The sequence below is a fragment of the Anarhichas minor genome, unplaced genomic scaffold (genome assembly GCF_050575085.1).
Source record: "Anarhichas minor isolate MPS153535 unplaced genomic scaffold, ASM5057508v1 ptg000050l, whole genome shotgun sequence".
In the NCBI taxonomy this organism is placed as follows: domain Eukaryota; kingdom Metazoa; phylum Chordata; class Actinopteri; order Perciformes; family Anarhichadidae; genus Anarhichas; species Anarhichas minor.
Genome location: NW_027466496.1, coordinates 1,444,809 through 1,459,516, shown reverse-complemented (window position 1 = coordinate 1,459,516; position 14,708 = coordinate 1,444,809). Strand labels below are relative to the sequence as shown.

Sequence of the window (14,708 nt, the reverse complement as noted above, 5' to 3'; positions counted from 1 at the left end):
TACATTTTTTGATTTGAAACTCGAAGATACACAAGATTAAAAGTGACTGAACTCCATAGACCAATTCATGTCTCAAATCATGAAAAAGCTATTTGCTACTCAACATTAGTCGGACTGTTCAGATGTTAGACACTACCTGAGTGAACCCTCCCCTGTACCTTCATTCATTTGATTCTGGGTTACTTTCTGAAATGTCTTTTTTTACATGTCACATGATGGTAGAAGAGAGTGTGACTGCCTCTGGCTAACTGGTGTGTAACAAAGAGAAAGTGAGTTTTTGCACAAATTAGTTTTTCATTAATTATTAATTCTACTGGCAATTTTTTTTTGCATAAGGTGATCAATTGTTTAGCCTCTAAAATGTCAAAAGAATTGTGAAAAATGCCCAAAGTTTCCAGAGACATCCTTTTGTTTACTTTATTATTTTTACTGTTAACAACCATCTTCCTTTCTTTTTGGACGTGCTTGCAGCTACCGACACTGCTGCCTGGCTGACGGCTGCTACGGGAAACCATCGAATTCATGTATACATATTCGTTTTTTGTCCTAGTTCTTTGCCTCAATTAAACCCCTCAGGCAAAAAATATTTGTTATTGTTAAATTATAGATAATAAATTTGTGGCGAGCGAAACAGAAAACCCCCGTTGTTTGAACAGCTGATTGGTACGATATCTCCGCAGTCTTATAGAGGCGTGGTGAAGAGATTTAATATCCTGCTCAACCTCAGGTAAAACATTTGTTGACATAAGGTTATGGTCATTATCATAAACCGGTCTAGGTTAATCATTACCTAAAACTGTAATACTAACGCTTGAAGTCTCAACACAAGCAAGGAAACTAAACTAAAACTATGACACACACACACACACACACACGACATTGTGTGGGGTGGTGACCCCATCAGCGGCTTCCTGGTTTCTTGGATGATGTCAGTGAACCAGGAAGGGTCAGGAGGAAGCGACCAACACCCAGACTAATAGAGAGAAAGAGAAAACAGATGCGGAGAGAAGCAGGAGGGACGGAGGAAGAGCGACAAGCTGATAATGAGGGCGAAAAGGACAAGAGAGCTGAAAATGAAGTGACGGGAGTGGCACCTTTGAAACATGATGGACGGGGAGAGAGAGAAGACAGCGAGGGGCGACGAGAGGAGGGAGGGGAGGAAATGATAGAAGGTAATAGAGATGAGAGGGGAAGGAGCCAAGATGGATGTGAGCAGAGGTGGGGGGGGGGGGGGGATGGGAGGAAGTGAAGAAGAAAAGGTCAACCAGCTTCAGTTGAAAACCTTGTGGAAATGAACACGGTGGATGTAAAACTGTAGCTTAGATCCACCATTAAAACACACTATATCATGGCGACTACGGAGCATACCTGAGATCACACGGCCTCTCTCAGTACACTGCAGGTCACACATGCCAGCCACAGCTATTGTGTCCCAACTCTTTTGAACTGCTGTCTTTTTGTGTTCGAGAGCCACTTGAGCCTCAAAGGGTGCGCACACGCGCACACACACACACACACACACACACACACACACACACACACACACACACACACACACACACACACACACACACACACACACACACACACACACACACACACACACACACACACACACACACACACATGATGGAGGAGGAAGTGACACACGGTGCTGAATAAAATATGGGTGTGTGGGAAGAAGCAAAGAGCAGTGAAGGAGAACTGAAGGTGGATTAATGATGCTGGGCGCACACAGACGCTCAACTGTTGGTGACGTAATGCAGTGCACGCACAGCGCACTCACACGTACGTGAGTTACAAAATAACTTGAACGCTGACTTTCTGTTTTGTGAGATAAAAACGTTTGTACTTTCACATAAATAATTTAGAGAGTCTTTTTAACTGGTGATGTCACATTTTGAACACAGGAAGCCAACTGGCCACAGAAACGGGGCGTGTCCCTCTACATGGCTGCCGTCAGTGACCTTTGGTGTGGTTCCACTCCTCCCCAGTTTCTCTCCAGCACCCGACTTCCTGCGTTTCAGGAAGTGGGAGAGGAAATGAAGTAGGGGGGGGGTGACGGTTACGCATTGTTAGGGAGGTAGGCTGAACAAAGGGTGGAGGGAATGGGTTGCTGTGTGGATTTAAGCCACATGTGTTGCACTATTTATGCAGAAAACACACGAGCACACCTAAAGAAAGATGGAAGACAAAGCCGAAAGAGGACAGCCACTAAAGCAGCCCCTCTTCCCGTAGCTCTCCTCTCATCCACGCTCCATTCCAGTCGGTAGCGCGGCATAATGCACAGCATCACCTTTCTTTTTCTTATTATTATTATTATTGGCAAACCAGTGACAGGTGCATACGCCGCCCACTGAAGTGTGGAAACAAACTTGTGCTTGCTCACTTGAGGTTTAGGCTACGGTAGGCATTGTTGCAAATCAACGAGCAGGACTGCTATTTTTGTTTTATGATTTTTGCATTAATGTGAAGAAGTACTTTGATTTGCTAGGTATGTATTTTATGAAAAACACCATCTAGTCATTTTATCCATAAACAGTGTCTTGGTTGATTTTCCCCAGACATTTATTATATCACAATATACGTACAGGACAAGAGGAAACTGATGCCGTTAGTTACATTGTGAACAGGAATACGTGTAATATTATGGTTAGCGGTTGGCCCTCTGCCCGCCTGCCCCGGGAGCCTGTCATGAGGGTGGCTTCAGGTTGCAACATCAGCCCAGACAGGAAGGCCCTCTCTGCTGGGTTTTTTTGGCTGCTATGCTGAGGTGCCAGCCTGAGGGGATCCAGATGGCGCAGCGCGGCTGTCAACGGCGTGCTATCAAACAATACGCCCACACGGCTAAGATAAGCAGCGCACAGCACATCTTGTAACGGAGTGCTGGAGAAAAGAGCACAAGATGCAGCTGCTGATTGAAAATAGATTGGCTAAAAGAAACGCCGTGCTGCCGTGATGGCTTTGTTTGAGTTTGGAGCGGCAAAGCACACCGTTTCCATCCAGTACTTATCACAGCTCAACCCGTGTGACTGCTGCACCGCATGATACTGTGAGTTGGCCCTGATAACACTTCTGTGGAAGTGTGTGTGTGTGTGTGTGTCTTGTAATGTGAGAAAGAAGGACAGTAACACACCGAGAGGAGAGGGAACACGGAGGTTAACTGAGCGTGCTCAGTGGGCATCGTTACCGAGTCGTGTATGGGCTGTGAACGTGCGGCAGAGAGCAGATCTTGACCCCATGTGGCGTCACTGTACAACAGCGAGTGTTTTTGCAGTCCCAAAAAACTCCCACAGAGCGATACGTCTTCCATGTAAAGGATCACGTGACGCCAATTTCACGTTGTTGCCTAAATATCGAACTTCTCCCTAAAATACTGCCGGTTGTGTGGTGTTGGCATTTTGAATCTGAGAGCACCAACTGCTGTGCGTCAAATGCGGCGCGTCATTTCTTCGCCGTCAGTGCGTTGGGCCCTTTAAGTGGCTCTCACCTTGGGTAAGGAGGCGCTTGGCAGGGAGCATGGAGGGAGCCTCTGTGCTATCTGTGCTATGGCATTCACCGCTGTACCACTTAATGACACAGCCGCCGTGTTTTCATTTGAACAGCGCGTGCGATAAGCGGGAGCGGGCCTGAGTAAAAGCTGCACCGATAAGACTTTTATGTAGTGAAACACCTTAATAGCAATATCAAAGCTGCTCACGTTGCAGTGGTTATAGTCAGGAAATCGGAGGAAAAGAGCTGAGCTGTTATAAAGGAAAAGCCAACAGGGACAAGAGGATGGAGGGGGAATGAGTTGGGGAAATTTCACCTCAACTACACAGAAAACTGATGACTTCTGCAGAACTCAATCACATACGTGCGCATCATGTGTGTGTGTGGTCCTTCTCATAACTTCTTGGTTCCAGAGGATTCACACAGAAGCCACGACATCTCGTTTCCGTCACTTCCCGATGTCTTAAGATGAGGCATATGTGTACAAGATCACAAGCAGCAGCGGCCCGACAACAAGTGTAGGATGTGTTGCTGTGCCACTTGAGTGAAATGCTTGGTGAAAAATAAATGAGAGGCTTTTCATTTTTTTTTAACAGTTAAGACATCCGTAGCCTCTCCCACGGTCATACAAGCACACATATACTGTAGGTCCACGGAAGGTCAAAGCTCCATGTACCAAACACACCTCCTATCTGCCTCCAGTCATGTCCTGCTCCGACAGGGGAGGACTTCCTGGACTCACAAGACCTCAGCCGTACCGCTTTGTGTGTAGTGAGCGCTGCATTAAAGCAGCCGAGCAGCCCAAAAATTCCAAACAATCCGTCACAGTGATTTGTCACAGCGACGTTCCCTGGCAGCGTACCTGGCTACGTATCCCCATGTGGACCACTGCCGTTGATTACTTCTACACTTGACGGATGGCTGTAATTAGGTGATGGTGAAATGAAACAGGGAAGGGGAGTACAGAGAAGGACAGCTTTTTCCAAAGAAATAATTTAAAAAAACACCGTAAAGGCCGTACTCGGAGCACATACAAGAAGCCAAAACGTGAGCTAGAAAGCGATGTTTAAAAGGGGATGAAGAAGAAAGCAGCGAATGATTTTGCAAGGACATAAAGATGACGTTCACAAATTGTTATCGACATTTCATGAAGTGAGTCCAGCAGTAGCTCGTATATTTTCTTCTCCAGGCACTTAAGGCTAACAGTCAATGTAATGGCATTGCAGCATCAGCTATTATACTTCCATCTGCCTGTTGAGGCTGCGTACAAACGCTGATGACAGTGAGACTTAGAGTAGCTATTTATTCCTCTGAATCTGTAGTGATTCAGCCTCCACTCACGGGTCACGTGAGCCTTTACATTCGCTGTTCTGAACATCCAGAGTCTGGTCCTGTGTGTGCTTTCTTCAGCAGAGACGACGGCTCGTTTGGAATGCTAGAAACAGACATGGAGAGACGAGCACAATGGGCGAAGAAGACACAAATGAAGTCGGAGCCACGAACAGAAAGTTCGTCAGCAGAACTGCCTCAGTGGTGGAAACACTGTTTAATTAACAAGTCGTTTCTTGGAGCAGGAACATTACCCCACTTTCACAAAGATGCACGATCATGAAGGTGCAAGTCACACGGCGCATCTGTTGTTCATCTGATGAGTGCTGTTATTAGGGCTACAACTATAGATTATTTTCATTATCCAATAATCTGCTGATTATTTTGTTGATTAATCCTTTTGCCAATAAAGAAAAGTCCAATGTGACATCTTCTGATATCCTGTTTTGTCTGATCATCCAAAGATATTAGGTTTACAAGTCCTCATGTTTGAGAAGCTAGTCACATCAAATGTTCATCATTTTTCCTTAAAAATGACTAAACCGATTCACTAATTATCAAAATAGTTTGTAATTAATGGTCTGTCTGTCGATCGACAAATCTATTAACTGACTTATCGCTGCAGCTCTGGCTTTCATTTTTCCAAAACTGACACATAGAGAGAGCGAGAGTGAGACAAAGAAGCGAGTAAGGGGTGAGGGGGTGAGGAGTCCACAGGCTCATTTACTCTGCACCCAGCTGAGAGACATCAACTCACCGTCAGCCTCTCTGTCCCCTCCCATCCCTGCATCCTGATCTGCTCGCTGTAACTAGGCAACGCAGGCTTGAAACGATTCAGATGGTGGAGGCAGGCCCATCAAAGGCAGAGACAGACAGGCAGCCGGGCTCGCTGTCTTTGTCTTTTTCTCTCTCTCTCTCTCTCTCTCTCTCGGTCTGCCTCTCCCACCTGCTCGTACACTACACTGTACTAATTGCTGCCGAGTCGTATTGAGCGTGCTGATGCGACGCCGCCGTACCACACAGAGCACCAGTGCAGGGTCCGTTGCATTGTCTTCTTACACTACATGCCACACAGGTCACATGTCGTCTTTCAACTAGCGGAGACAGGAAAGCCATCCTTTCAAATAGAGAGTAAATAACAACGGAGACAAACCATAACCGAGAGCTGAAAGAGCTCTGCCGCACTGCTCTGGGGTCAGGGACGGTGTTGACAATAACTGTTGGTAAAACAGCATAAACAGAGTGGAGGCACACAGAGCTGTAAAGAAAAAGGACCTGGGTGAGGAGAAGAAGAAAAAACAAGCAAGCATTGCTCCAATATGTTAAGGAATGGCTAGGTATGTGACAATATAAACATTTTATGTCACAATTATCCTGGCTAGAATATAATCGCAATTCACAATATGATCCCGGTAATCATCAAAATATTCTTATTTCATCACAGATGCTATCTTTATTTAGTGAACATCCTTTTCAGTGGAAAACAAACAAACACTCTTAAATAAGGTATTCATAAATCATGAGGTCCACCAGCGTAAATAAAACATTAAAAAAGAAATGGTTTATCACATGTTTTAATTAAATCAAATAATGCTTGCGGCGATTGGCTGCGAGCAAAACCACACAAGCAGTCATTTTATTCTAGATCTGCGCACAAAAATGATCGATTGCAGGCATCGTATACACTGGAGAAAGTTTGACACTACGTGGTCCTGGGTTGTTTCGGTCGATACCAGACCCTACATGTAGCCAGATACACATGCACCAGGGACCTACGCCTGCTAATCACTTTAAAATAACATGTGCAGGACCCATTTACATGGCTGCTCAAAGACAATCGCGTGTTGCTGGAGATTATTAGCATATACTCAAGCTCCATTCCTGGGGTAAGAGGAAATGTGAAGGTAAAAGACATGCAATAGTCCCCCACTCCCAAAGTTCCTCTCCTGCCATTGACCATATGTCCCTGCAGAACATGATCCATGCACCACTATCAGTACACTACGTCCGGGAGAAAAGTCTGCCACCACCCTGTGCTCCTCTCACAGCTCCTTGTTTAATCCAAACATCTCTCTCTCTCTCTCTCTCTCTCCGGTGTCAAGCTGTGGAAAGAGCCAAAGATGACAGGAAGGCCATCTGTGCCAAGCTCTGTCATACTCCGTCTGTGTTGACATTTCCACACAACACATGAGCGCATGCAAATGTTGGCAGGCATGCACACACACAAGCCCGCATACAGGCATGAGCACCCATACATAAATCAACACAGCAAAATAACAATGGATTTTGTCAGTGATGCTCACACACACACACACTCACATGTACAGTAGATACTTGGGTAGCTGACAGATTGTCAACATTCCTATAAAGTGTGCTGGGATGGGCTCCTATCAAGGGCTCTGTAATGAAGAAGCAGTTCAGAAAATAGATGTATTCTTACTGGAACACTATGAAAACAATATGACATCTTGAAAGTATGAAGTGAAAGGAAATCACACTGCAGCCAACCATTGCACTTCTCCCCCCACTGTTTTCAGATATGATCTATTCAACCAAGAGTTGTTTCTTTTCTATGGGAGAGAGCGTCATGTGATTGTGCAGTCATTTCCCTCACAGGACAGTCACATGACAGCTCACATGTGAATTCAAAGCTGGTATGAATACAGAAACGTTTTACATTTGAAGCAATACACAGATATGAAAATTGTTGCCAGTTTGCATTACAGCCATCAGACAGATGGAAACTGCTAGTACTGATGGTCCGGAATGTACGCCAGTGTTGCCTGTGTAGTGATGGCAAAGAAAATGAATTTTCAGTTATATGTCTACAGTAAAAAAAAAATATTATGATTTAATGCGAGATAAAAATAAAAAAGGCTGCAGGCCTATGATGTTACCCTGCAGGGGTGGAGGGGTGTGGGGCTCCACCACTAATCAATTTACCCCATGAACTGCAATTTACTGGGAGAGCAAAGAGCCGGAGGTCATTTTTCTAGGGAAGATTATGTATGCTGCTTCATCCACACACTGCAGCGCATTCAAGCAAGTCCAACAGCAGCAGATAGTAGGGCTGATGTAATGTCATGAGAATGGATGTGTGACTCTGTGCAGCACGGCACTGTGGATCTGGAACAACAGCAGCAAAGAAGTTCCTTTATCTTGAGTGAGAGTTAAATACCTCATTTCATGCAGAATGTATTTGGACACACACAACATCTTATGAAATTAGAGTGCCTTGCTCGAGGGCTCTTTGACATCGGGTAATGAGGCATGTAAAAAGAAAAACGCTAATCATTGTGTGGTTCCGCTTTTTGGTCAGAAACACCCCCGTCTCTGTCACTTGGTCGGAATAGAGCGCGATGTAAAGAGCTGAGTGAGGTCAAACCCACGGTCACAAAGGCTCAACTTCATCCGTCTGCAGAATGAGTCCGTCCTCCCTGCTCAAAGACAGACAGCAGCAGTCTCTCCCAGTTTGCAGGCACAACATTTGCCAGTAATGCAAGTAGCCTGCAGACAGCTGTGCCCGGATGATCTCTTGAGCTTCCCTAACACCGCGTCTAATTGCCGTCAGGTTCCAGTCCGCCAAAGCAAACACACACACACACACACAGACCGCATTGGGCGAGCTGATTTCTGATTACACCATTCAAGAGCACTGATGGGAAGCTACTTAAGACACTCAGCCGTTGGGCATTCACAGATTGCTGTTCCTCCAGCTTACAAGAGGGCAAACACTCTTGACAAGTTAGATTTGGGGAACTCCAAACAATCAGGTGGAGACTTGGATCAGAAAGGCCGTTGGCGCTCCCACGGTTCACTGCGCAGCTGTCTCATAAAACCAGAGCTTAACATTTTGAAAGCACAGAAGCAAAAAAAACAGAGGTTATAAGCAATGCAATTGCACAGACCTCTAAAGCAGTATCATGTCTGGGGAAGCGAGAATTCAGAGCGGGCACGAGGGGAAGCCCTTTTTAAGCTCCCTTTAGTCTCTGTGTGGACGGCTCTTCTGCCCATGAGCCCTTCTGAATGTTGACATTCCACATCCAGTCGTATTTGTTCTTTCTGTCAGCTAGGGATGACTTTTATTGGCTTTACAAATACTACCACATGTGAGCATCAGATAATCTACTATCCAGCTCCAAAATATCAATGTTTTATCAATTTGAGGGGACAAAATGTCCTTTTTGAGTTGATTTAAGTGCCTTTGTGAAATCCTGCTAAGGAGCTTTCATTTTTCTTTGTGCTACTCCTAGAGATAAGCGCTATGGAAAACCAACTACAGCGATTCAAAAAAAAAAAAAGGTTTTCCACACAATGTTAACATTATTCTGCAAATATAGACTGTCCACTTTTGAACTTAGCTGTGAATAACTAACTCCAGTGTCAACTACACCCCGCTTTACGTACGCTCCCAGCCCCATGCTCTAACCAGATAGTGTACAAGAGGTGCGATAGCTTTTACAACTCACTAGCATTGGGAATGAACTCCTTTCTTATTTGAATGGGCGTTCCTGACCAGCGATCCAGAGGCTGGCTCCGTTCTCTTCATCAGAACAGGCAGAAGGCCGCTACTCTTGTCAGGTTCTCAGGAGGCGGCGGCGGCACTACGAGGGAACGCGCGAGCAGCCGATGCATCTTCCCACTCGGAGGCAGAGTCGAGAACCAAACCAGACACCAGAACGAGATTGCCCCGGGCAATTGCGTTTACATTAACACTCGGTGAATCCGTTCATTTGTTTTCCAAATGGAAACCGCTCCCAGTGAAACGATTTGTTACTCCTCTCGGAGGAAGATTGCCGGCTTTCCGTGAGCAAGAATGCAAAAAAAAAAAAAATGAGAATGAATTGTTTTTATGAGGGAATGATTCTGAGGAGCTTAAGCAGACACCTGTGCTGCTGCTTGGTATTTAATGCAGCTACAATGTTTAAGAGTAAAAGCAAGGCCTGCTGGTTGTTACGGGAGGCTGGTCATTTGTGTTTGGATTTAACTTTAAATGAATCTATAACGAAAGTAATCGTTAGTTGCAGCTTTAAAACTAGGTCAGTGGTATAACATGTTTGTTTGTCTGATGCTTACCAATAAGCATCAGACAGTGTGTTTGGGAAAAATAGAATAAAAAAACATATCAATGACTGAATTGTCACTATCACATCATTACTGAGTAAATAACAAGGTACTTTGACACATACCTGCCATCACCAAGGCTTTGAATCTTTCAATATTTTTTATTCAGACACATTCATAATCCTAACACAAACTAATTAGGTTTGCTGCCCTTGATTGTTCCATGTAGGGACGCAACTAACAATTATCTCCATTGTTGATTCATCTGCCCATTGTTTGTTTGATTAAGCCATTAGTCTTTTTGAGAAAATGGTGAAAAATATCACTTCAAAAATATCTTGATTGACTATAATTTCCTGGAGCCCATGGTGACATAAATGGACCACTTGATTTATTCAACCAACAGTCCAAAACATTGAATTTACTATTACATAGAAGACAGAGGAAAGCAGCAAATCCTCTGTCAAATGTCTGGCGTTATTATTGAAGATTAATTTTCAGTCCACTGATGTGTTTAATATGCCAACATTCCCTGAAGCTGTATGTGTACTTTCACTTTAATGTATAATGTCTTTCCAGAGTTCCTACAGCTTAAGGCAAGTTAGACTTCTTAAGACTTTCTTAAACGCCACTCAGAATGACATTTTGAGAACTTCATTATCTAAAAACAAAACGAAGAACAAAAACATCCCGGCCGCAGACAACATATAAGTGTTGTTGGTTTTGCAACCCTGATATGTGAAGCATTAATGCAAGACGCATTCTGGAAATTATTTTAAAATAACCAATTCATATTTTAAATTGCAATGTCGATAATGAAATCATACTTCCCATGTCTTAGCATTTTTAGGGCGTAGAGCATGCATGAAGTTGCTGTCTTCAGTATGGGTGGAGAGGGCAACAGTGAAAGTGATAGTGACAGCACGTAAAATAAGTGAGAATCACATCCCATTTAACGCCCCACTCAAAACCCAAACAGTTATTTCTGCCTCTTTTATGATTGATTTGTCCCAGTGTCAAAGTGTGTCTACACTGAGAATCTGACTTCCACTCTGAGAGGCTGACACCAACATGTGAGGTGTGCTGCCCTGTTTTCAGACAGCTCATCAAACTGTGGTCAGGAGCATTCTGAAAAGAACCGGCTCTCTTGATTTAGTTCACAAAAAAAAAAAAAAGACTTCCTGGCTCTTCAGTCGGTTAAATGCTTTGACATTTAGAAGCAGCACATGGGGAACGTGCCAAAATGTTGCCAAAGTATCCACCATCAGCTTTACTGGTTAGCCAAATGTATTGCACCTAAAACTATTAAAGCAAGTCAGGAAATTATCAATTGATTAATCGATAGTTGCCCTAGTTTACATTGCTGCTGAATCCTGGTCAAATAAACAGGAACAAAGAGCCACAATAATTGAAATGGAGGGAATTAGTTCATACTCCACAAAGATGGACATTGACAAGAACCCATTTGTTCTTCAATGATTGTTGTATTAATCACTTATTTGGTCAAAAATGTGTAGTTCCATTTTGGCTCTCACATGCAGTTTTTTAAAAAAAAAAATAGAAATTTGTGATTTCAGCAATTGAAAACACAGAAAGTATTTTTTCAACCTCGGCAGCAATCCAAACTGAGTGGGATCATCCAGCGTTATTCTAGGTCAACTCATCTGGAAGTCATAGTTAGGAGACTCCCCAGGCTCATCAACCAGGCATGAATAATCCATGTGCAGATTTCAATTAGCCTGCAAGCAAGACTCATCAACGCGTGTGTGTGTGTGTGTGTGTGTGTGTGCTCCAGAAATAACTAACTTTAACACTGATGAGACAGAGACGAATGCCGGGCCCGGGGCCATTGCTCATTTACAGATGTCTATGTTAAGTAAAACCCAAACAGGGTGAGCGAGCCATCTGTTTCATCTTCCATATCGCCGTCCTCTCTCTCTCTCTCTCTTATTTCTGAGACATCATCAGCAGCCTCGGTTTACCTTTACCAAGAGCTCCTGTGCAGCGATACGGCATTGCAAAGTTCTCTGATCAAATCAGTCTAAAAATAGCTCCGCTGTTTGTGTGTGGAGGGTCTGGAAATCGCAAAGAATGTCCCTCTCTCTCTCTCTCTCTCTCTCTTTAGCGCCGCAGTGATGGTTAACCTTAGTTAGGTTGAGCATTAACGTGCACATGTGGATGACAATCTCTGATCATCGTTGCTCTTCCAGTTCAGAAAGAGGCCGACACACTTTCACAACATATAGGAAATCGCGTGTCTGTGATTATGTTTAAATTCAGAAATGACTCCCATTTCTTTCTATTTACATTCAGAAATGTAAGTGCCACTACCTATTGCTGGATTTGTATCGTTAAAAACGGTTCAGATGACAGTTTTAAAACGTATTTCATGCTGTGTGAAGCCATGCTTATAACACCTTTATACCCACAGCACTGCTGCCAACACCCAATATCCAAAAAGCCTTTTATAGCCTAACACGTCTTTATTTAACTACGTATGCATTTTTCATATCAAATGCGTTTAGTCTGGAGAGCGTCTCGGTGACCGCACAAGCCACCAGTGGATCAGCGCTAGCTGGAGAGGAGGGGGACTTCCTCCCCTCGGGAATCGATGACTAAAGCGTTGTGTTGATAGCAGCCATAAAACTTAACTACCCTTTAGGCCTGTATATCTGTGGTAGTCGACGCGTCTTCATCACAGTCAAACACGAGCGATGGGCTTGACCCTGAGAGACCTGCATCGGCACGGTACAGCGTCTATGTCATGAGAAGCAGACATACGGCACGTGCTGTGAAGTACAACCTATAAAGCATGGCAGACGGAGCGCAAAAAAATGTGTAAATTAGCCGTCAGGTGAAGCGTGAACCTCCAGCCTCTTTATCTCCGACTGGTGTGTAAGCTACGGTGGGAACGCACCGGGTCATTAGAGAGAGAGAGAGAGAGTGAGAGTGAGCGACTGCTCGGGCCAATCAGATTACGCTGCCTAATTTGTGTCAGGGCCCACCTGAAAGACCCTCTCACGCTCGTAAGCAACACTGCGTGCGTTTCGTTTGTGCGCATGCAAAAGAGTGTGAGTGTGTGTCGTCACCACTGTCAGCAGTTTTTCAAGGCTGATTATTGTTTGTTGGATTTTTGCAATCACATGCTCAACGCAGCCGGGGTCTCTCTCTCTCACACACACACACACACACACACACACACACACACACCAGAAGCAGATGGAGGCATGCACCCAAAGAAAATCTTACTTAAAATCTAACTTATGAGAAATGATCAACCTGGAGAAACACTTCAGCGACTATTTCTTCACTCTTTCAAAGGACAGATATCAAATCTCACTGCCTCACGCGGTCTCGTTGAACATTTCCATATCTACTGTTCGCAAAGAACCTCGAGATTATATGAGCTGCACGATATGCGACTTGTCCAGTGCGTTCACGTGCTAGAATCAAGCGGTATTCCTCCACAGGATGGGCACGGGAGGCTTCTGGCTGTGCAATGCCATTAGAGATACAGTGACGAGGTCAAAGGGTCATTGCTTAAAGACTTGTGTAAAATAGCTTAAACAGGACACCCCCCCCCCCCCCCTCCCCCCTCCCATCATATCACATTTACTCTCAGAGGCACAATTCCAAGCTTTGTGTTTGGATTTGTTGGTCATTTCGACCTCATGACATTTGGATGAGGCCTGGCACAAGTAGCTTCTAACCAATCGAGGGTTGCCACTAAGAATTGTTCATTCAGGTTTTTTTATCGATTCATTTTTTAGTCTATAATATGTCAAAAAAAAAAAATAAAGAAAAGTCAAGTCAAGTTAGAGCTGCGATTTTTTAGTTTATTGATTGATCCTTTCTCTTCGGCTGATTGCTTTTGTCCTGTTTTCAAGCACAAATGCCAAACACAAGACATTTGAAGATGTCACATTGTAGCCTGCTGTGGGAAGTTTTGTTTTTTTAATTTATAGACCAAACAATTAATCGAGGCATTGTTCCATGTCTGGCTGATTGAAAGAATGAGAATGTGGACACGAGCAACCGAACACGAGTTTCCATTGTAAGGTGAACAAGCTCGGAGCAGAGCTGCTGCTGCTTCTTCAGATGGAAAGATGAAAGTTTCGGTGGTTCAGACATCTGATCAGGATGCCCCTGGAGCCTCCCTGTGTAAGGTATTCTGGGCATGTCCAACTAACAGCACACCCCTGGGTAGACCCAGAACATGCTGGGAGGATTAGCTATTTATCATACGGCCTGGGAATGCGTGAGGAAGTAGCCTAACTGGGGAGGATGTCTGGGCTGCTTTGACGCCACCCGGACCCAGTCAAGCAGCAGAGAATGGATGGACGGACTATTGGTGTAAATTACCTTTCTGTAGCTGTGTATAATGCCAAGTGGCATTTGGCCATGTTTTTTTGTGTGGTGTGTGTGTGTGTGTCAATGATGACACAATTAGACACACGTTAGAGCTCATTAGAAATAAAATTGTGCTGTTGTCAGATAAGACTTTATAGATTGATTTAGGATAAAGCATATATGTTGACCAACAACTGCGTGAATGTCTTACAAGCCAAAATCAGTGCCACCAAACCATTCCTCGTTTTGCATGGGGAAATACCACGAACATCCAGATTGGCCCTGCGGGCGTCAGATCCAAAATGTACAGTGGAGTGCGACTGTGCTGGTGTTGATGAGCATTGATATGCGATGGCTGCGTCATTTCCTATTCAGCTCGCCCCCTGTAGGAAGTGAACACTGTCCATCATGATCGCATCACCTCCCCCCGGAGCACAAATTCACACCCGCCCTTCAACACACTGGGCCAACCT

General features: G+C 44.4%; 1 protein-coding gene across 4 annotated transcripts in view; it reads right to left on the bottom strand.

Annotated features, from left to right (window-relative positions):
• The window catches only part of ccny (cyclin Y), a 30,342-nt gene that overhangs the window by 14,053 nt on the left and 1,581 nt on the right, over positions 1–14,708 (bottom strand). The window lies entirely within an intron of this gene.